General features: G+C 48.3%; 1 protein-coding gene and 1 long non-coding RNA gene across 2 annotated transcripts in view; one reads left to right on the forward strand and one right to left on the reverse strand.

Moving 5' to 3' along the window:
• The window catches only part of Crtac1 (cartilage acidic protein 1), a 141,712-nt gene that overhangs the window by 69,341 nt on the left and 48,172 nt on the right, over positions 1-24,199 (reverse strand).
• LOC147997117 (uncharacterized) lies at positions 2,808-6,803 on the forward strand. Its single transcript, XR_015655455.1, has 4 exons — positions 2,808-3,193; positions 4,614-4,778; positions 5,361-5,485; positions 6,350-6,803. It is a non-coding gene; the product is annotated as an uncharacterized LOC147997117 (long non-coding RNA).

Below are 24,199 nucleotides of genomic sequence, written 5' to 3' on the forward strand. Positions count from 1 at the left end.
AGGTATCGGAGCTCAAGTGACTTCCAGAGGGTCATTTAGCTACAAAGTGACAGTGCACTGCTCAGGCTGGCATTTGCATTTCTCTGGAGGCTGGGCACCCCATCCAAGCATAGTCCCTCTCTAGTGTTCTTGGGAACGGATTGTGACTGACGGGACTTTTTTTTTTTCTTTCTTGAAAGGGCTTTATCCTCACCATTAAACAGAGATGTTCTAAATGGCAAAACTGGTAACTAAGCAAAACAACAAAACCCCACCATCACCACCCCCACAAAACGCAAAGGACCCTCTGGGTCTGATCCCCTGATTAGGCTCCTTGGAAGGACAAAGCTAACAGGATCTCAGCTATTTCCCTGGAGGCACAGTGGCATGCCAGGGTGACAGAAATGGGCTTAGATGGAGGTGTCCCACAGGAAAGCACCAAGAAACAGGGTCCTCACTTAGAGGGGGAGGATCTCTCTGGGAGACCAAAAAAAAGCCACCTTTGTTCATTTCCTTGTTTGTTCCTTCCTTTCTTTTTTCTCTTTCTTTCTTTCTTTTTTCTTTCTTTCTTTCTTTCTTTCTCTCTCTCTCTCTCTTTCTTTTTTCTTTCTTTCTTTCTTTCTTTCTTTCTTTCTTTCTTTCTTTCTTTCTTTCTTTCTTTCTTTTTTTTTTGAGGCAGGATCTTTTTATGTAGTCCTGGCTATCCTGGAGCTCACTCTGAAGACTAGGCTGGCCTCAAACTCATAGAGATCCATCCATTTGCCCATGCCTCCCGAATGCTAGCATTAAATACATACATCACCATGCTGGACCAAAAAGGCAATGTTACAAAAAGGCCAAGAATGTATGGGGTATCTCTGTGTATGGTTTTGTGTGTGTGTGTGTGTGTGTGTGTGTGTGTGTGTGTGTGTGTGCGTGTGTGTATGTAGTTGTGTGTGTGCATATGTGTACGTGTTGTGTGTCTGTGTTTGTGTGTGTGTGCGCACATGTGAGTATGTAGTTGTGTGTGTCCGTGTTTGTGTGTCTGTGTTTGTGTGTGTATGTGCATGTGTGTATGTAGTTGTGTGTGTGCACATGTGAGTATGTAGTTGTGTGTGTCCGTGTTTGTGTGTGTGTGTGTGCATGTGTGTCTGCGTGCATGTGTGTATGTAGTTGTGTGTGCCTGTATCTGTGTATAGACTTCTGGAGCCTGAAGTGGCCACTTCCTGTAGCCAGGCAAGACTCCTAATGGAGAGATAAGGACACCAACTCACCCACAAAACCTTCAACCCCAAATCTGTCCTTCTGTCCTGCCATCTGTCCTTCTGTCCTGCCTACAAAAGCACAGGGACAAAGATGGAGCAGAGACTGAGGGAGTGGTCAACCAAGGACTGGCCCAACTTTAGACCCATTCCTGGGACAAGCACCAATCCCTGACACTATTAATGATGCTCTGTTCTGCTTGCCGACCGGAGCCTAGCATAACTGTCCTCTGAGAGGCTGACCTAAATAGAGGCCGAGACCCACAGCCAAACATTGGGCATAGCTCTGGAGTCTTATGGAAGAGCTGGGGAAGGATTGAGGGACCCAGAGGGGAAAGGAACTCCAAAGGAAGACCAGCAGTCAGCTAACCTGGATCCTTTGAGGGCTCCCAGAGACTGAACCACCAACTAAGGAGCATACGTGGGCTGGACCCTCTGCACACCCGTAGCAGATCTGCAGCTTGGTCTTCATGTGGGTCCCCAACAACTGCAGTGGGTGCTGTCCCTAAGTCTGTTGTCTGCCTGTGGATCCCGTTCCCCTAACTGGGCTTCCTTGTCTGGCCCCTGTGCGAGAGGATGTGCCTAGTCCTGCAGTGACATGGTAGGTTGGTACCCAGGGGGTGCCTCCCCCTTATCAGAGGAGAAGGGAGAGGGTAGGGGTAGGGGCTGCTGTCAGGATGTAAAGAGAATAAATAAATAGATTAATGAAGAACAAAAGAAGGGTTCCTTCCCTGAGGCCCTGGGACCGTGCTCTTCCAGCAGCACATCCGTCAGTAATGACATCTGTCAGCAAGTCTAACAGCGTAACAACAGCAGTGACTGATATTTACTGTGGACCTACTATGAGCCATCTGGCCTCTAGCTGAATTATCCCATTTCATTTTCATACCCTGTAAGGTAGGAACCATTATTTGGCTCCTGATGTTTACTGAAGAGGGAGTGAGGCTCAGCAAGGTCAAGTAACCGGCTTGAGGTTGCATAGCTGAAATGCATCAGAGCCAGCCCAGTTAAAACCTGGGCCTGTGGGCTTACCACACTCCTCTTGCTTTTTCTAGCACCTGGTTGTTGCCAGCCTTGGTCTTCTGGAGGTGACACATTTTGAACTAGCGAGGGCTGATCCCTGGCACTGTCTGTGTCTACTACGCTAGAATGAAACGTGTTCTCTGCCTCTAGGAGAATGCGATTGGTGGGTGCAGGTGAAATAGTGGCTGGGAGATGGGATGCTAATGGTTACCACTTCCTATGCCAACTGGAGGTGCCAGGACAGGTCCCCCAAGGTCCCCTGCCCCTAAGCCTACTGCACCCCAGGGTTACAGGGTCCCTTCCTTCCTCACCTTTCTCATCCCCTGTCAGGACCTTGTTGCTACCCTAGTAGGAGAGAGGCCTCTGCAAACAGAATGTCCACTGCAGGGTCATTTCTACCAGAAACCTCTGGCTCTCTCTTCCTCAGGGCATTTTAGGTGAGGAATGCTGTTCAAGACAGAACTGCGTGTTCTGTACCTTCCCAGGCTGGGGACAAGATGAGCCCATCACTTGCCAGTTGGCAAAGAAAGGGGACAATTTCTTCTCTTGCAAAGACATTTCGGTGCATTTAACAAAGAGAGAGAGAGAGAGAGAGAGAGAGAGAGAGAGAGAGAGAGAGAGAGAGAGAGAGAGAGAATGGGAGTCAGTAATTTAGAAATTAGGCACCCTTTTGAGAGTGTCCATCTCTTGATGACTCAATGCATACCCCAACTCCTTTATTTTTAAAAAAAATGTACTTTATCCTTTTGTAACAGTTTAGGCTCACAGCAAAACCAAGCAGGAAGGCCAGAAATCCTCAAAGCTCCCTCCAGCTCTGCCATCCCACCCATGGAACATCTGTCATAACGACGAGACAGCACCGACACGCCCAGTCAGAGCCCAGGGGTTACTGCAGAGTTTGCTTTTCTTCCGACAGGACAAGGAAGGGGTGTCTGCCTGGAAGCCTCCAGGTGAGCCTCAGCTAGCACTCAGTCCTCGTCCCTAGCCCGCTTGCACAGACACATCTTTGCTAGAAATACAAGTGCCTGGTGTTGCAGGGGGCAGATAGCAACAAAGTGGGACAGGAGGGAGCTTCTCTGAAGCTAACAAGAGCAATGGGCCCCCAAAAGCTGCGACCATTCCAACCCTGCTGCTTTGATGGTCATCCAGCAATTTATTCTCATCCCTAAAGACACTGAGGGGAGCTGGGGGACTCCAGAAATCTGAGGACAGTAGGACTCTCCGCTTAGGTTTACAAACAAGAGTATCAAAGAACGGCAAGCCTCTTGAAGTAACACGGAGGCAAGTCTTGTGCCTAGTAGGAGTCACAAGTTCTATGTGTAAATTGGCCGTAAGAAGAATGTGGCTTTCATAGTCATGAACTCAGTCAGCTAAAGTTACCTGCGTAAGACCTACACAAGATCAAGCCAGCCAAAGTTCCCACATAGATGGGAGAGGGGCTTTCTAGGCCCCACCCATTCAGAGGAGCCACTGGCAGCTGATTGGTGCTAGGGAAGGGATATCATTTTTCTTTGAGGGTGTGGTCAGTAGTAAGTTTCCCACCCTATGTATGTATGTATGTATGTATGTATGTATGTATGTATGTATGGGCAGTGCAAATAGGACTTTGTGATAATAAAGGAGAAGGAGGAGGAGGAAGAAAGAGCAGGAGGAGGCAAGAAGTTGAGTGGGGGGTGGTATGAACCTTGAGTGAGTTGAAGTGGGGAAACAGTGGGTGCATGGGATTATATTTCATTGTATACATGTGAAACGGTCTAAGAATAATAAAGAAGTGTGTAATATTGTGAGCCAAATAATGCCTGTGGACCAGGAGTCCCTGAGACCACTCCAGGTTCAACGACTTGCTTAGAGGCCACTTAAGACTTGGCTTAGAATCCCGCTGATTGCTAAGATGTATCGAAAAGACTCAAAGCAAAATGAGCAAAGAGAAAAGGCACGTGGGTGAGTCTGAGGTTACCAGGCACCCGCTTCCAAACGTCCTCCCGCTGCAGAGCACACAGACAGCGCTTAATTTCCCCAGCAACGAGTTGTGACAACACGTGTGAAATGCTGTCCACCAGGAAAGCTCATTAGAGACTCAGTGCCTGGGGTTTTTATGGGGGGGGGGCTGGTCCCACAGGCCTAGCACATACCAAAGAAGCTGGTCTCCCAGAAGGAAGGCTAATGTTCAACAGAAACCACATTGTTTATATCAGCAGCTTAGGCACAGTGCACACCAAGCATATCTGTTCAGAGGATGGTGGGAAACAGCCCCAAAGCCAAGTTTCCAGACACCCGCCAGAGGCCAGCCTTGCCAGCAGGTCTTTCTAAGGATAGCAGCCTCCGAGCCTCAGGCTGCTGTGACTCTTTTTCTTTTTTCTTTTTTTGCAGCACATAGCAGATGCTCAATAAACTTCAGCGTTTATTGTCACAGCACCGCGTACTCAGGTCTATCTCAGCAGCAAGGAGAAGCCATCCTATCGCCACTGCCATCCTCTAAGCCAAAGGAAGTTCCCACTCGGGAAATGGTGACTAGGTGTCTCTACATACTCCCAGGTGTGCTACCGATATCTCCGGGCACACTTCTGTGCACACAGGTGTGAAACCGAGTTACCAGATGGGCTCACGTAGTAAACCTTTCCCCTTCGAAAGCTGAACTCTCATTCTTGCATCTCAGGTTCTAGCTTTCTCCTTTCGGTTCTGGTGGCCATGCCTTCCAAGCCCAGCCGAGTCCCTGATGGAAGTGGGTTCCACGATGTGAGGCCCGAGCTAGGACCTTCCTTCTGGTTCCTGGATCAACCCTCGGGATGGGATTCTAGCTAAGAGAATGATCATTCCTACTTAGAGGCCAGCATATTCAGTGTGACCAAGAATGAGTTGCTAACTGCCTCGCCAAAAGGAAAGTAAATAAAAGCATTCTGTCAGCCCACTAGCCAGATGCCTCCACATATGGAAATGAAAGTGGCTGGGTGTAGATTAAGCCTTAGCTGGCCAAAGATACCTCAGAGTTCTAGACCTTTATAAGCCATTAATGGAAGCCACTGGCTGTTCTTTATGTCTCCCCCCACTCCCCTGTTTGGAATACGTTGCCTGTTGTCCTCTGACTGCCTCATTTTTTTTTTTCTGGGATCACCACAGGTTATTAAGAAACACAGCTGCATCTTGTGTTTGAGTTTTATTTCAGATGACCAGATGTGTGCTTCCTCCGCCCTAGGCTGTGTTTCCCAGCAGGCTCGGTGGAAAGGATGGAAGCAGGAGAAACTGTAAGCTCTGATCTCACTCTCTCGTGCGCACTATGTCCCGCCCCACAACCACCCCCCACCCCCCACCCCCATCTCTCTCACTCATACCGCCACAGCAGTCGGAGACCTGAATAATTAGGGAAAATATCATGGAAGGTCCAAAATTAGGAGGTTCTATCTAGGTCATTGGACCAACATAGACAAATTTATGTGTTTAAACTTTCCAATATATGTATTGGATCTGACAATAATCTGATATAAGGAGTTATGAATAGGCAGCCTGGGTCTGAGGTTGGTGAGAAAAGAGAGGCGGGAACTTGTATACAAACCAAAGCACAGGCTCGTGTAGAGATTATTAACATCCACGAGGCCTTAAAAGCCCAGAGCCCAAGTGCACTAGGACAGCCCAGCTCTCCTCCCCCGAGGGTAGTGATGGGACTTCTCATGGCTGGTGATGTAGCTTGCCTGTAGCATGCATGAAGCCCTGGGTTCAGTCCCCAGTGCCGTATAAAATTGGGCATGCTGTTGTATGACTGTAATCCCAATATTTGCTCAAATTCGTACAAATTGAGTCTGGGCTGTGTGAGACCTTATTTCAAAAACAAACAAAAAGGAAGAGGAGAGAAAGAGAGAGGGGGAGAAGATGGGGGAGGGGGAGGGGGATAGGGAGAGGAGGAGGGGAAGGGGCAGGGGGAGGGAGAGAGAGAAAGAGAGAGATTAAGATTCCTCACAGTTTCAGAGATGTTGAGCTGATGTTCTAGATATTGAACTGCCTTCCCTTGGGATAGGCCTGTGCTAGGCTACAATATGATATTAAAGAGAACTGGTTAATTTCCTTAGTCAATGCTCAGGTATTCCTTACATGATTTATCTTTGCTGACTTAGGGCTGCCTTGGCAGGCTCATTCAAAGGACAGAAGACACTTTCCCAAACGCCATGGAACATCATTGAACTTGGGAGAATGCCTTTCCCCGATGTGGTGTCTTTATATACGCTGTTTACTGTGCCCAAGAGCACACTGGCTTCACAAGGGCTGGGGCTGGGTCTCTCTGTCCAGTTTCTAAGTGAACAGTCTAGGCCAGAGCAAGGAAAGAGAAGGCAGGGCTCTCCAAAGCAGCCTCCCCAAGCAGAGTAGAAATGGCAGACGATGGCCAACTTCCCAGGAGAACTCTCTGATGCACAGAAAAAAGGACACTGCACCAGTAAGAAACACCAGGAATCATTTTTCAGAACTAGGAGCTGAAAGGAATTAACGTAGATCACCATTTAGCGCACGCACAGACTCATTCCTCCCTCAGAGAGTTTCACGGTCATTATTAAAGGACACATTTCAGAGCATAATATTATTAGGCTATCGACTGTTGTTTGTTTCGATGTTTAATTCAGTAACAACTTGGGTTGTGGGGAACTCTAAATGAAACCGACGCTCTGAAGACCTGCGTAAATGTTCTAATTTTCCACTGGGCTTCACAAAATATTTGGCCGTGCTGTGGGGACGTTATATACAGGGGCTAGCTGAGAGCTGGGTTCTGTGGTCTTGTGGTACAGAAAACAGAAAAGATAGAGAGTCGCACACGAACCCAAACAACAAACACGCTCTCTGTCACCACGCAGCAAATGATCCGGGACCAAAATTCAATACACACCTCGGGCACTCTTGCGGAACGGTCCCCGCACATCTCGGCGCTATCAGCACCCCAGGAGGAACAGAATAGAAAGAGGAAGGAAAGAGAAAGAAAAAAGGACGCTTTCTCTGGACGAGCATGGAGATGAAAGAGACTATCCCAGGAAGGCAGCCCCTGCTGGACCACAGCACCGATTCCAAACGTATGGTCATGACCACTCTATGGTACCTCTTACTTTGTCCAGGTGGCAGGCCCACAGGGCCCTAAAAGCGTGTGGGGTACTCAGGGACTGGCACACTGGGAGCACAGACTTAGACGCAGCTGAGCACTGGAGTCTCTGTCATTCTTCCTTGTCCGTTCCACACAGAAACCTTGCTTAAAATGGGCATCTCCCCTTTCGCTGGCTGATGTCAGTTACTCTTATGTCAATGACTGGACTATGCCTCTGGGGTCAAAGTGCAGTCCCATGATTGGGTGCACCAGCATCAGGGTAAGCTTGTTATGATCCTTATTTCTCAGGTCCCATCTGGGACGTCTAGAATCAGACAGTTTGAAAAGGAAAGCTGTCTAGTCGAGACTTAGTATGGAATTTGAGAAATACACATTTTAAACAAGCCCACCAAACCCTTCTGATACATGCTCAGTTCTGAGAACCACTGGTTTGAATGGTCACAACTAGTAACCATCTCTTGCCCTCAGTTCAGCCCTTCCCCTGTCACTGAGGCTGATCTTCTAGAACACAAACCTCATCAGTTTTAATGCTGCCACAGCCTGCCACATAGTAGGTGCACAATAAATTCTACAGACAAAGTAAATGAAAGGTGACCTTTATTTTTAAAACGGACAGCTACTGAGAACACTATGAAAATGAAGAAGAGTTGGGCTGGGTGACACAGGCTTGTAATTGTAGCATCTGGGGATTTTAAAGCCAGGGTGGGCTACTTAAGGAGTTGAAGGCCAGAGTAAGCAACACAGTGAGATACTACGTCAAAATAAAAAATAAATAAATAAAAAGAAGACTGGTGGAGCAGGAGCCTAATATATGTGAGGCCCTAGGCACGGAAGAAATACATTCTCAATATGGTAGGATAATATTTGTTTGATTATTACTTGTTTATTGTTGGCACTATTTTCACTAGTACCTAGAGCAGTGGTTCTCAAGCTTCCTAATGTTGCAACCCTTAAATACAGTTCCTCATGTTATGGTGACCTCCCAGCCATAAAATTATTTCCTTTGCTACTTCTTAACTGTAATTTTGCTACCGTTGTGAATCGTAATGTAAATGTCTGGTAGGCTGTCTCTCTAGTATGTGACCCCTGTGAAACGGTCCTCTAACCCCCGAAGGAGTTGTGACCCACAAGTTGAGAGCCACTGATCAGTCTGGTAAACGCTGTGCAATATTTTCTCCTAAATCTCTCAGGCTTGAGAGGCGTGAGCGGGTAGCTTCTCTTTGTGGAGGAAGATGCTAAAGCTCAGAGAGGTCGTGCAAAGCTGCCCTAGGATGCACAGATGGCATGAGTGATGAGGGGAAATACAAGTCCAGGTGTGCGTCTCCAGGGCGCACGCACGCCTTTTCAGTTTTATTTTATTTAGAGAGAGAGAGAGAGTGTGTGTGTGTGTGTGTGTGTGTGTGTGTGAGTCTATATGTGTACGTGTGCATATGCATGGTGTATGTGTATGCGTGTATGTGTGCATATGCATGGTGTGTGTGAGTACACGTATGTTATGGAGTACATATGTATGTCTGGAGGTTAGAGGACAACTCTGAAGAGTCAGTTCTCACTCACCTTCTAAGGGGGCTCAAATTCAGGTTGTCGCTGGGGCCGTGTCACTGGCTCTGTCCTCTCAAATGCAGATCTCCATGTCCTTGCTGCACTCTTTCTAGTCACTAAGTCACTAGGGCTCTGCTGTCCAGCCGGTCCTTCTTTCTAGCATAACCCTGCCTGCTCTCCAGTCTGGAGAACTGACCGCCATCCAGAATGGCCCTGTTTCTCACTTGTGGCGAAAACCAAACAAGAACAAAGCAAACAAGCCCTTGACAGTCACACTAGTGATCTGGTGCTGTGCACATGCTCAAGGCTTAGTAGGTCTCTGAGCCCTGAGGTTACTCTGTCTTTTGCATCAGATGCTCTGAGGGTACGTGAGGAATGTAGATTCCGGGCCATGCACTCCTAGCCCCCGTTCTAACACTGTAAGCTCGGGGTATAGCTGGTGATACCTCTTCTCCAACCACCCCACTCCCCATTGATGGGTCTGCACAAAACCGTTTTAGGACCGCTGTGACCGGGTCGGTGCTACTCATGTCTGTACTGGTTGCCTGCAGTGGATGGATGCACAGAGCTGCTGCCTGACAGGCCATTGGAGAATGAATGAATGAACCCTTTTCTCTTGAAAAGGATAGAGGTGGGGTGGGGTGTCCCATAAAATACTCATAGGAGAAAAGAAACCACAGCAGAAACAGCCTTTCCAGATGTGGCACCAGCTGTTGGCACGTAAGCAACAAGCCCGAGTGTGAATAGAAGACACATGTTCCCAGCCACAAAATCTTGACGTATCGACTTTGGCAAGCCTTGCGGACCATGCAGCGCTGATAATGTTATTAACGCTGAATGTATTTGCCTGACCTTATCAGACTGTATAAAGAGCACAGGTGTCTAATTAAGTTCGGATGCCAGCACCTCTAAGTTCCTTTTCGGTAACTACTGAGCCCATCATTTACCCTGGTGCTCCTGAAATGATCATCTTTAAAACCAAAGACAGTTGGTCATTAGCATTTGTAAGGCGCTTGTCATGATTTGTGGTGGGAGGAATCTGGTACTCGGAGATGGAGGCAATTTCATTCCACTTGGCCTCACCTCAGCCGAGCTGGCAGGAGCCCTGGCTTTATCAGCGCATCACACTTGCTATCGGGCTCTGCTCTTCACCTCTGTCCACCAAGTAGCCACGCAGATGACTTGGAAGGGGACCCTGATGGGCCCACTGCTTAGATGTGCAGATGACATAAGGTTGAGAGAGGAAGCCAATGGTGGGTGTCAGAGCTGAGACCCAAAGGAGACCCATGAGGCAGAGTGAGTCATGACCGGCTGGTGGAAGGTCTTCTACTGGGATTCAGGGCGAACACTAAAACAACTGGACGTAGTAGTAAATGTTTACATGGAACCTACTACATGCCACAAACGTGTGCCGAGATCTTCGCGCATATTAGTTCAGTTTAATTCCCTACCCCTATGAAGATCCTCTGATTTTAAACCTGAGGCAAGAGCAGGTAGGTCCCCAACTCCGACGATGAACAATGGGTTGAACTGGTTTTTAGTCTCGACTCAAGTAATTCTGTCTAGTCTTTCAATTCTGTTCAAGTCTATTCAAGTCTTCTCTTCCATTGTGGCTGCCAACTGTATTCAAATACTTCCAACGTTGGAACACTCACTATTTCCAGAAAATTCCTCATCCCTCTCCTCTCTGCCTCCTCCTCTCTCTTTCTCTCCTTCTTTCTATTCCTCCTCTTCCTCCCAGGTACTCTCTCCCTTTAACTCCTGCTCACCCAATTCAGAGCATTGGGGTCAATTCTGGGACCTCGGTGAATCTACGTAGGCGGCTGTCAGACGGGCGAGCTGGTCAGTGAAGAGTATTAAAAACGACTCTCAGAGGATGTGATAGAAGCCCCGACTTGGAAGCCAGATGACAGATGAGGCAAAGGGAAGGTGACTCGGAAGGCCGCCTCTGGAAAGTGCCCTTGAAGGACACTGGGATGACCTGTTGTTAGAGTTTGGCTCCCTAGTGGCCTAAAGTCCTATGTTTTGAAGTCATGGTTCCAGGGGAGACAGGAGGGAGACCTAATGGGATCGTTAGGGAGGGGGGCAGGGGTTGTTTAGGTCACTAGGAGTTTGTCCTTGAAGGGGTTCATGAGACTCAGGCTCCCTTCAGCAGATGAGGTGAGGGCTTTGCTATCTGACCCCGTCAAACACAAAGACCAAAGTGATGGGGCCAACAGCTATGAATGTGAGCCACACACACCTGCCATATTGTAAGTCGATTATCTTGGTTATTTGCTATTTATTGGCTAGAGCAACAGAAACTGCTGTGAGGAACACAGCAGACCTGGGGACGTTTCTCCATTGCTTTAAACCAGGGACAGACTCGAACCCTGTATGTAGGTGAGGAAAGCCTATTTTCTTTTTCAAATATTTTTTTTAAGGTTAGGACAGTCTTAGATTTATAGAGAAATTGTGTACATATTACAGAGGGTTCTCATATATGCCACATCCAGTTTCCCTCATTGTTAATATCTTGTATCAGGATGCTACATCTGTCATAGTTACTGAACCAAATTGAGCTATTATGATTGGCCAACGGTTAGATGTTACTCGTATTTCCCTAGAGTGTACCCAGTGTCCTGCCATCCAGGGTATCGGGTCACATCGCATTCAGATGTCGGATTGTCACACCGTCACTTCACTGTCACAGTCGGTCACCATCCCTGATTTTAATGATCTAGATGGTCCTGACTGGTACTGTCTGGGTATGTTTTTGGAATGCCCCTTGACGTTCAGCTCATAGTTGGACTGATGTTAATGGGCTGGAAGAGGAGGGACACAGAGGCAATCTGTCATCCAATCACTTTGTGTCTAGAGCTTAATTTTGTGGATGTTAGCCTTGGTCACTTGGCGGACTGTTGAGTTTTGTCATGGTGTGGTCAAACTGTTCGCTCAGTGCTCTGAGGGAAATCGCTATGCAGAGCCCACGTGTAGCACGTTATGCTTCACTTCCTCGAAGATGGAGTATCCACGTGAGTTATTCTGAACTCTTCTACGTGGGAGATTTATCAATCCTTTCCCATTTATTTATCTATGCAATCATTTATTTATATCGGTAGAGATTCATTGATGTTTATTTTATACCTCAAGTCTGTCTTGGTTAGGGTTTCATTGCTGTGAAGAGACACCGTGACCAAGGCGACTTTTATAAAGGACAACATTTAATTGGGACTGGCTTACCGGTTATGAGGTTCAGTCCATTATCATCAAGGGAGGAAGCATGGCAGCATCCAGGCAGACAAGGAACTAGAACTGAGAGTTCTACATCTTGATCCAGCTGTAGCTAGGAGAGGATAGTCTCTCAGGCAGCTAGGAGGAGTGTCTCAAAGCCCAGCCCCACAGTGACACACCTCCTCCATCTGTGACACACCTCCTAATAGTGCTACTCCCTGGGCCAAGCATAGTCAAACCACCACAAGGTTATAAGCCAGCACTTCATTAGGTTGTTAAGCAGAGTGACCCAGAGATAACTCTCAGGAGTTGTTTGGGTATCTCTGGTTTCTCTTGTGACGTCTCCTTGACACACTCCTTCTGTGCAGACTTTAAGCACTTCCTTTGGCACACCTCCATACGCTGCCAGCTCATCTTGTACATTTTCTATCCCAATCCTAGACTCAGCCATCTCTCTAGGATCCCCAGCTCTTTTTATTGGCGTATTATAAACCAAGATCTGGTGTTCTTGGTACTACTGGGGTGTCAGTTGCTCCTACGGTCTCTAGGGTGGGACAGTAAGGAACTGCATGCGTGTATACTAATTCATACAATGCATCTGTATATCCCTATCCGTGGTTATCTATAGCCACACCAGACTAAATGTGAGCTCGCACTGATGTCTCCAACTCCATTACACCATGGTCAGTCTATCCTAGGGCAGGCCGATTTCTAAACAACATAAAAGGGAATTCTGCTAAGATTTCAGCTAAGAGTTGGTTGCCTCTGGACATAGTGAGCCCTCTCTGAGAATATTCAAGCAGGCCAGGCATCTGTAAGGAAAGGCAAGAGATGGCGGGCAGACTTGGGAAAGTAAGGTCAATTTAACTGCGTTTCTGGGTCCCTTCCAGACAGAGGACCATATAAGGAAAGGCACATCTTCTCTATCCATGCCTCGCCAGGAGGATTCATGGTTTTCTAATTTCAAATATCTAAGATCTGTGCAAGGAGAAAGAGCTGGCACTTGGGGGAAATGAAGGAAGTTCAGCCAACAGGTAGGAAATTTACAGCGTTTGTAATCCGAAGAAGAGAAAACAGGCTTAAAATATAAATGACGCTCAAAAGGGTTTAAATTCACCGATGACAGTCAGAATGGATTATGAATGGAAAATACTGCTGGCTGGTGGGAGGGTGCTTGCTAGGGGAGTGGTATCTGAGGAGTTAACCCTGCTGTCTCAGTAAGAATCTTGGGTATGCACGGGCAGGGGGACAATTCTTTATGTGCACTGCTGTGGCTTAGAGTCTTGTCAGGTTTAAAAGGGGTCAGCTGAGAGGCCAAGGGAAGGAAACAAGAGCAGACTATCCTCAGCACGTGTGAGGCCAGGTGCCGCAGGGAGGCGAGACTACTCCACCCAAGGAGGTGTTAGCAACAAAGCCACTCCTCACAAGACAGGAGACCCCTTACTTCTTCTCCCCAAGGAAGTCTTGTCCACGAATCACTGCCAGAAGGAAAAACAAAGATGGAGGACACTGAGAATTCACCAGGATGTGCACTAAAAACGCAGGCTGTGGAGGCTGAGGAGACATCTTGGTCACGAGAGTGCTTGCCTTGCAAGCACTAAAACTGGAGCCTGAACCCACATAAAAACTCTGGGTGTTGTGGTATGTGTTTGTTTACCTAGTTCTGCAGAGGTGGAGACAGGGGTCCCTGGAGCTCACTGGCCAGCTAGCCTCTAGGCTAGCAAGAGACTCTGTCTTATAGAAGCTGTGAGGTGCTCTTGAAGACGATGCCCAATCCACCGCCACATGAACACGTGCACACACGAACACAAACATATATAAAACACACAGCTGTGGGTCGTTTGGAGGTGTGGCACCCAGTTCTTGTCTTTAACATCGTCTCCCTAGGTGATGCTTATAACAGAATTTCCCAACCACATGTGGAATACCAGTGATGGTTTTAATGCTAGAATTTATCCAAAACAGTCTCAGTTGAAACTGGCACTTGTTGCCCTGGAGATGTTTAGAAAGATCCCTGTTATGTCCCCCAGTGTCAAAAGGTAACAGATTTAATGACTGCTCTTAGCACGGCTATGTATCTGAGCTACAGGGGAGGACTCATGTATGAGTGGGTTCTGCACAGCTATTTAATACTAGATTGGATCTAAAAGACAGTCATTAGTGGAGGTGAATGTCTTCATTGAGACGGGAGAGGGTTTCAGAGTCTCCTGGGCTCAGGGATCTTGGGGACCTGGGGAAATAAACTGACAAAGCTCCCAAGGTGTTTGGTCCTCTTTCTTCATACATTCCCTTAATGGTTACGACTTCTGTGTAGGAGCTGGCAGACAGGGACAAGGCTGTCACTACAGCCCCCACCCTCCCGTTGGGCCTCGTTTCCTCCCTTTCTCTTTCTTTTTCCCAAGTCTGCGGTTTTCCCCTGCCAGTATCAAAGGGCTGCCACTGTGCTCCGCCCTGCTGGTGATGAGTCTTGAGATTAAAGAGTTGGCTGATCTTTGGTCAAATGTAACCATGGAAATCTGAGATATTAACCATTACCTGTGGGGAAGCACTCAGGATTTCTCTGCTCAGGAGAAATGGGATAAATCAGTGCATCTCCCAAGCTGTTGATCTGAAACCCAAGGTCTGATCCCACCTCCCCCCCCCCCATGACATTCCCAGCCTGGTACTCGTTAATGTTCTCAAACCACCTAGGGTCCAAATCTCTCCTGAGATTGGCAGCCAGCTTAGTCACTGGGCACCTATCTCCTCCTTCCATCCAGTCCCACTCCTTGGTGACCTCACACAGCATCGGGGCTTTAAATACCAGCTATACACTGACAACTCCTAAATTTATATCTCTACCCCAGACCTCTTCCCTGAACTCCAGCCTCATATATCCAGCTGCCTGCTCGACGTCTCTCCTGAATGTTTAATAGACATTTCAAACCTAACTTGTCAAAAACTGAGCTCCCAACCGCTCATCTGGATCCAGTCCTGCTGTCTTTCCTTCTTCCACTTCTGACTTCCAGGTGCTCCGGCCAAACACTTGGAGTCTCTCCATCGCCTTTCACAACTCCCCCAACCCATCAGCATATACTGTCCACCCCAGCCACCGTGCACACTGGCTATTTCCCGCATGCTGCCACCCTGGGTCTCAGCCACTGCTTTCATCTGGACTGGTCCCTAACTGTGCCCTCGGCTGGCTTCCCGTGCCGCCCTTCAGTTTATTTCCTTTCTTTCTTTTTAATTAAAAAAATGTTCATATTTATTTTATGTGTATGGGTATTTTGCTGGAATCCCCGGATGTCAGAAGAGTCTGCTGGAACTCTTGGAACTGGAGCTACTGGGACAGTTGTGAGCCACCACGGGGGTGCTGGGACTCTGCAAGAACGAGTGCCCTTAACCACTGGCCATCTCTCCACCTTCCCTTCAATCTGTTTTCAACCTGAAAATCAAAATGGTGTGTCACGATGCCATTGTCCCAAAATTCCTCTCCTACCAGTCCTCTTACCAACGGAAGGAAGTCCGTATGAAGAGCTATGTGACGTGATAAAGGCATTAAATGGATGGATTCCTCTTTTGGAGATTCGGGTGAGTCACTGAGAGAGCAGGGTGTCTGTGTCCTGCCCCTCATTGGCCTCTTCCTCTAGCCTTGAACCCGCTTCACTTTCTGCTTTCTGTTCAGGAGCCAAGTAGTTTGAGGCCTCAGCAGATGAAGCCGCCCAATATTGGGCTCCCAGCCTTCATGTGGAGAACCGTTCTTTATCAGTTATCTCCTCTCAAGGATTGTGTGTGAGCACTGGAAACTGACTGACAAGCTTCCCCCAGGACCAGCACGGTCTGAGGCTCTGCCCATTCTCCCTCACCACCTCTATCTTACTGTGTTGGGACAGCTCCTGCGTTCCTGCCTCCAGGCTTCCACTCCGGATACAGCCTTCTCCTCAGACACTATCTGAAGGTAACCATAAGATTTCCTTTCTCCCTTTCTTCTTGTTGGGGGGTTTGCTCAGATTCCTCTGGGGACCCCCCCCAGCCACTTCCCTATTTTGGCTCCTGAGCACACACACACACACACCATGTAACAGACTGCATGGGTTTTTGATGTCTTTCCTCTTTACTGGGATGCAGACTCCATGAGGGCAGGGGTTTTTGTCTGATGGCTCAAAGCAGTGACTCCTGTGCCTAGACAGTGCCTGGGACACAGGCAGGAGGCTCTGCAAAAATATTGGTGATCATTGCCCTAATCAGCCATCTATAAAGAGTGCATCTAATGCAATAAGGAAAACACTACATCTTCAATAGAAAAGTGATCAGAGGACATAAAAAGACAATTTACAAAGAGGAGGCTCATTACAGCTAATGGAGATACAGATAGATAGATAGATAGATAGATAGATAGATAGATAGATAGATAGATTCATATATATATATATTTATTCACCTTCATTAGAAATGCTCAAAGAAATATGTGGTGGTTTGGATTTGCTTGGTCCAGGGAGTGGCACTATTAGGAGGTGTGTCCTTGTTGGAGGAGGTGTGTCCTTGTTGGAGGAGGTGTGTCCTTGTTGGAGGAGGGGTGTCCTTGTTGGAGGAGGGGTGTCCTTGTTGGAGGAGGTGTGTCCTTGTTGGAGGAGGTGTGGCCTTGTTGCAGGAGGTGTGGCCTTGTTGCAGGAGGTGTGGCTTTGTTGGAGGAGATTTGGCCTTGTTAGATGAAGTATGTCATTGTGGGGGTGGGCTTTGAGATCCTCCTTCTAGCTGCCTGAGGACAGTCTTCTGACTTCTTTTGGATGATGATGTAGAACTCTCAGCTCTAGCCCCATGTCTGCCTGGATGCTGCCATGCTTCCTCCCTTGATGATAATGGACTGAACCTCATAACCGGTAAGCCATTCCCCATTTAAATGTTGTCCTTTGTAAGAGTTGCCTCAGTCATGGTGTCTGTTCACAGCAGTAAAACCTTAATTAATATGAAATGTATCTCAAAACAACATCATGCTATACTTCCAGTGACAAAAACAATAAACAAAAATATTGAGTGCTGACGTGCACACCCATACAATGAAAGTGGTACGATCGTGTAAAAAACTTCCTCAGACATTTATGCAAAGCAAGCCGGTTGATGGGCGTCAAGACTCTAAAGTTTTTCATACCTTTTGATTGATGACTAGCAATCTATTCTAGAGAGGTAAAGACTTGCACAGCGATAGAGAAGAAGATAAACAAAACGTGCTGTATACACGGCCGGAGTCCTCTGCTCAGAAAGGAAGTTAGAACCCACACCCCAACACGGATGGACTTCGAGGACACTAAGTAAAGCAGAATAAGTCTGTCACATGAGTGTATACGTCACACGGTGTGCGTGCACAAATGACAGGCACTGGATAGTCAGATTCATGCAGACAGTGGACTGGCGGCTGCCAGGGGCCGAGGCGAGAGGCGTGAGGAGTCATCAGTAAACCCTGTGGGTTCAGTTTGCAAGGAGGAAAAGGGCTCAGCAGATGGTGGTGCTGGTAGCACAGAGATGTCCTCGAAGCCCTGAAATGTCTACAAGTGGTTATGATGATAAACTTTATGAGATGTATTTTATCACTGTATATATATATATGTGTGTGTATACACACACACACACACACACACACACACACACACACACATATACTGGACTAGATGCAGAGCCACACAAGCCCATCAATAGCTTATGACATGGCTCAGAGGAAGCATAACAGCCCGTTTTTCAAAGATAAGTCTTATTACTCCATAGTCCATGATTAGCTCGTAGGATACATTTACCTCTGGGTAAAATATGAAAAACAACAACAAAAAAATTATGCATACCATTTTCACCAGGGAGCTATATGCAACAATGGGAAAAAATAAAGCAATACAGTATCTGTTGGTAGGAAATGGTTTGGTAAAACAGGAATAGACTGTGCAGGAGGATGCGTTACACGGCCATTACAAACCACCCAGGGGCAGGGATGGCTCAGTGGGAAAATGACTGTGGTAAGGGTGTTAGGACAGGACTTCAGAGCTCTAGAAGCCAAGGAAATGCCAGTAGGTGTGGCAACCCTGCCTGGAATTCCAGCATTTAGGGTTGGGAGACAGGTGCTTCTGAGGTCCCAAAGCGGCCAAATTGCCAAGCTCTGGGCCCAACTGAGCTTCCAAGCTTCTGTAAAGATGGCAAGCGACTGAGGAAACGACTTGATGTCAATCTCTGGCCTCTATAGGCACATGAGTGTGCACATAGCATGCACACAAACACATGGGCCTATACATGTGAACGCACATATACATGCATATAAAAAACCCACCCTATTTTGATAAATTCCTTTGTAATCTGGGGGATCCTTGTGGCATAATTCAGAGTAAAGCAAGACAGAAACTTTGAAATATGATGAGAATTCAAACTTAGAAAAACCTACACAGTCTAATTTGATCAATTCTAAGACGCAGATTCCCTCCCCCGTCACCACATTTCCACCCACCCAAAAGGGGAGTGTCTCCCCCTTCCTGGTAGCAAGGCTTGTATCAAGCACAATTTCACATTTCTTAGTGGCACAAAAACTCAGCTTCCAAATGAGGGTGTCTTTTGATTTAATGAAAGCATATAGGAAAGAGAAAAAAAGACTAACAGGCGTACTGTGACAAAATGTGAGCAGTAATTACGTGTTTGTGTTTCCTTATAGTGATCTATATTTTAAGGAAAACCCTACAACGAGCTTGATTGACTTTTAGAAACAGAAAAACATAGTATTTCTTCAACGTCTGTTCACTGCCTGACAGGCTGAAGAGATTCCTCATCCCCTGTACCCTCTGGGTCCTGCCTGGTTTCTGGTACTATCTTCCTTCCACCCCCCCCCCACCCCCATATACCCCAACAGACTATCTTTGGCTTCAAACATCACATGGTCTTGGAAGCCGCCATCTCTGTGAGAACGTGCCCACCACCCTCCCTGGACCCTCTTTCTGCCTGTGCACAATTCCTTAGCTTTCTGCAGCCCTCCTCAAAAGTGGCCCCACCTTTGCACCTCTTCTTCCCACCCACAGGGGAGGTGGTATCTGGCTAAAGTTCCCGGGGGGGTCTGCTCCTCACTTCCTCTGCTATCTTGCCTCCCAGCCTGGTCTAGAAAATGGGAGCTTTCTTCCCTTCTAGCTTGCTGATGTCTGATTTAATAAGTAATTACCAGTTTTTGTTCTCTGAACCTCTGAGGTATTGAAGCCAGGCCACTTCCCCAACCCTGAGCGCCGTTTGGTCTTACACCAGTGACTTTCCTAGAAGGTTCCGTCCCTTCCTAGGTCCAATGACACTGGGGGTGTCCAGAAGGCCATGTTGTACCACCAAATTTTCCTTTGGGAAGTTACTGAGATATTGTCTCAAGTCTCTCTGCCTTGGTCTTGGGGTTCTCGTTGAGAAGTCAGCAGACCTGTGGATAGGGCTTAAGGGTACGCAAACTTCCTCCTAAGCTAACTTCCAAAATGACAAGGTGCTAACTGCCTGGAGAGACAAGTATTACTATTCCATAAAAGCCTTTCTCAGGCTGGCAAGATGGCTCCCCTATAAGCATGTTTGAAGACCTGACCGAGTTCAAGTCTCAGGGACCACTTAAAGACGGAAAGAGTTAACCAACATTTCAAAGTTGTTCTTGGACTCTACTCACCCAGCAATTAAAAAAAAAATAACATTTAAGAAAGATTGCCAACTCTCCACCTCCAGCCCCAAAGGTTACAAATGACTGCTCTGGACATTCCCTAGTGACCTCATATTTTCGTCTTTGAGATCTGGCGGGGCAGTGGTGGCGCACACCTTTAGTCCCAGCACTTGAGAGGCAGAGGTATAGGATCTCTGAGTTTGAGGCCAGCCTGGTCTACAGAGTGAGTTCCAGGACAATGATTTTAGATTTCGCCACAGAGAAACCCTGCTTAAAAAAAAAAAAAAGAAGATGTAATACAAATGATTGCTTCTGTTTTAAATCTCCCTTTGAGGAACTTCCAAGCCATGGCACCGTGTGCTACATGCAGAAGATATTTTTGCATGGAGGAGGTGTTTCTTTAAGTCTCACTCAGCGTGCTCTGCCTACACACCAGGAAGGGAAGAAGTCCCAGAGATATCCAGGAAGCCTTTGTCAGTGTGTAGCAGGGAGGAATGGGGCAGAGGTTGCAATACAGCGAGACCCCGCCAGCAGCCCCCGCCAGGCACCCTGCTGGGTAACAGGAGCCTAACTTTGTTGTACATTTCCGATCACAACACCAAGTCTGGTTCTTCCCCTGCTCGGCACCTCTGGTTAATGCTCCTGGCTGCAAGGTCACCTGCCTACGACTCAGAAAAACACCAGCCAACATTGCTTGGAGCACCTGAATAGAATTCAGACTACAGGGCTGGCACCTCGACTTCTTTCAACACTTTCCAATTTCCTCAAAAATAAAGAAAAAAAAATTCATCCAGAGGGGGAGAGATCGCTCTGGAAGAAACTGTCTAAATTGTATCCTTCTTGGGGTCGCCGGAGTAGCTTAACTCCTTGAAGATAAAAAGTGCATGTCATTCCTAATTCTTTGGAGTCTGGTAGCACCTCTTACCCCACGGGGCTGCATCCCTTCCTTTGGTCTGGGGTCACTCCTACCCATGAGCTAACAGCAGGTCCCTGAGCCAGGCTGCTCTGGGCTGCCTCCCTTCTGGGATCAGGGAGCAGGAGCTGCGATCCTAAGGCCGGCATTTACACTCCCTGCTCAGAGATAGGAAAAAAGACCCTTTTCTTCTGCTTGATATATTTAGTAACGACCTTAAAGAGTCTGCGAGGCTGAATGAATTGGTGCATCTCGCTGCATTGGAAGCAGCTGCCACAGCTCAGACAGGAGGAGGGAGAGGCTGGAGGGGAAGAGGGGAAGGCGGCGGGGCGGGAGCCGTTGGGGAGAAAGGGAGCGGGAGGCCGGGAGAGAAGCGAAGGAGAGAAGGTGGGGACGGTGGGGAGGAAGCCAAGATGAGGCGCTGGAAGCGCCGGGCCTAGCCGAGCTGCTGTGCGCTGAGCCCCTGGCTGTCTGGGCGGCAGGCAGCCTGGGATCGATTCCCGGTGACTGTGGAGGGTCAGCCCGGGGTAGTAGGGGGTGGGGTGGAGGAGGGGGCGGCTGTGGCCAGAGTCTACCGTTAAATCTGGCTAAATGGCAGCACTTAAGAGCCCTGTGAAGGAATCCAATTTGCTCACAAGGATCGTCTGCAAATTTATATGTCGGCATTTAACACAAAACGCGCCTGGACCAATCCCAGAGCAGAGAAGAACCTGGCCTGGCTGATGGATCCACCTCGCCACCCCGCGCCAGTCATTGAGTGGGGGAGGGGGGGTCGGCGCCTGTCCCCATAGGCCTGCTGACTGCAGGGTTTGGAAGGCTTGGGACCTCTGGGTCTGGTGTGCCCAGATGTTGAGATGTCCATGCAGGAGATGGGGGTGGGGCGCTAGGAGATCCCTCTTTCTTCCTTTTTCAAGGGGGTGGGAGGTGGGGCAAGGAGTTGCTGAGATTCCCGTTTGGCATCCAAAATAAGGGAGAAGATGAAAACCTAGTACTTTGGCCCAGGTGAGGTTGCAACCCCAGCCCCACCTAAGTGTTTCTGCCTCTGCTGCCAACTCCGTTAACCTCGTAGCTTTGGCATAGGACTTGATGGACCTTTCCTCCTTGCCTGCCGAGCCTCATGGAACAGGGGTCATGACTGGATTTACAGCCCCTACTCACAGAGGCCTTGTCTAAATGCCACCCTGTCCCACCTAGACTGAGAAACACCTAGCAGAGGTTGCTCCAAGGCTGGCAGACAACAGACCAATTTGCTGCCTCTTCAGACTGTGTGGTCTCAGGCTGCGGAAGCCAGGAGAGTAAACGGAGCCCTGTCCCTGGTACCTGGGTCCCCTTCACAATTTATGTCAACAAGGGAGTTGAGGCAGGAGTCCAAAGATGCAGAGGGAGACAGGCTCAGATGGACTCTGAGAACCCTGGAGACTCTCAGGAGTGGGGAGCAGCATCCTGAGGAGCCTGGCTGGGCTCTCCCAAGCTCCAAGAGGCAGGCTGCTGCAGCTTGCTCTCATCCAGGGTACCACTGATTAGGTGGCTCAAAAGCCCTTGGAGAGGAATAAACAAACATCTTCAGTAGGTCCTCAGTGCTTGCTCTGCTTCTAACAAAGCTCTACGGAGCTGATTAGTGACTTAAACATGTGGGGGATGAAAAAAGGAAAGCCAAATGCCTGTATGGAAAGGCTCGAAGGTTTCATAGTTAGCAGCCGGGCATTGGCTCTAGGGCGCCTGAGTTCAGAGCCCAGCTCCCTACATAGTAACATAGTATCACAAACACGCACAGCTCAGCGCCTGTCGTGATAAGCAGCTTCCCAAAGGACTCAGACTGTCAGGGAAGATGCCTGAGCTGGGGCCCTTTATCAACCAACCAGACCCCTCAGGGCTCTCAGGGACTAAACCACCATCCAAAGAGTACACATGGAGGGACCCATGGCTCCAGCTGCATATGTAGCAGAGGATGGTCTTGGCTGGCATCAATGGGAGGGGAAGCCATGGTCCTGTGAAGGCTCCATGCCCCAGTATAGGGGACTGATAGGGCAGTGGGACAGGGGCGGGTGGGTAGGGGAGCACCCTCGTGGACGCAGGGGGAGGGGATGGAGTGGGAGATTTTCAGAGGGGAAACCAGGAAGGGAGATAACATTTGAAATTTAAATAAACAAAATAACCAATAAAAAGAATTACCTTGGGCCCTCTTAGCTGCCAGGGGCCCACCCGGTCTCTGGGACAGCTGCCCTGGCTTTTACCAAGCCTCCCTAATCTCACCTGTACCACGCAGATAACCTAAGTACCCACATCATGGGGTGAACGGATGTTCAAATGAGCTAACGCCTGTAGGGGCTTAAGATAGCGGCTGAGACACAAGAGGGCTTACTTCTCAATGGTGATTGCTAGTTTCAGTAAACACGCTCATTGCTAGGTTCAAATTCTGTTCTATGGGCAAACCAGGAGATCGTGGCGGACTTCTCCGTTGGATCTAATTTCCTCTCTTATCCAGGTCCCAGCCACCGTTCCATGCTGTGCCCGTAGTGGGGAGTTCATCACATTCTGTTCTTTGTACTAGATGTCTGTGGATATGTCTGTGGGCTCAGCTCTAACAGATTTCCATCCTCTTGAATTCAGGACTGCACCTTATATGTCTTTGTTTCTCCTTGAGTGGTTGGCAAAGCTCCTTCCTACAGCTCAATAAGTGTTTGTTGAGTCGAACGAGACGCAGACCCACACAGCCTGGCGCAGTCATTTTTGTTCATTTAGGCCCGGGCATCATCTTAACAGAAAGTGTAAGCCGGATGCTCTCCAGCACCTTGGAATCTTTGCTGGACCTTCAGGATGTCAGAGGAGAAGCGGGAGTGTTTGCCAAGCGTTTCTAAGCACTCAGTATTCACCGGCTGTCTACTGGCAAATTAGTATTGGGCTTGCCTGGAATATATGGGTACGGTTTGAACAGCTGGACCAGGTGGGCCCCTGACAGCTAAGAGGGCCCAAGGTAATTGATAAAGGGCCTCTGCTCAGGCATCGTCCGTGACAGGCCTGAGTCCTCTGGCAAGATGCTTACCATGACAGACGCTGAGCTGTGTGTGTTTAGTATACCATGGCTGAGCAGGGAAACCACAGCTCTAGGTTTACTATCCGGCCATAAGCTAGAGGGGAGGAAAGAGGGAGGCGTGACTACATCTCAGAGTGCGCTTTTTTGATACTGGGGTGGGGCACCATGAAATGCACTCCCCTTCCTAAATCAAGTGGCATTAGTATTTTTCCTTCTCTAGTTTACAACGACTAGCGCCATTGACCTATCTGCTGCTGAGAAAAACAAACAAACAAACAAACAAACAAAAAACCCAAAAAACTATGCTGTCCTCCACCTTTTTGGAATAGTCACAATGGCAGTGCTCCTGGGTCCCAAGAGGACCTTGAGTCTGCGGGACCGTACCAGAGATGGGAGAGCAGCCCTGAGACCCTGAGGGGAACAAGCTCTGGTTGGTTAGGAACTGGAAGGCAGCTATGTCATCCCTGGAAACATAACCAAGAAACGCTGGTTTCATGGAGTTGGTTTTCGCTATCAAAACTGAAACCTAAAATAACTCAACAAGTTCCCT

The sequence above is a fragment of the Rattus norvegicus genome, chromosome 1 (assembly GCF_021556685.1).
Source record: "Rattus norvegicus strain SHRSP/BbbUtx chromosome 1, alternate assembly SHRSP_T2T, whole genome shotgun sequence".
In the NCBI taxonomy this organism is placed as follows: Eukaryota; Metazoa; Chordata; class Mammalia; order Rodentia; family Muridae; genus Rattus; species Rattus norvegicus.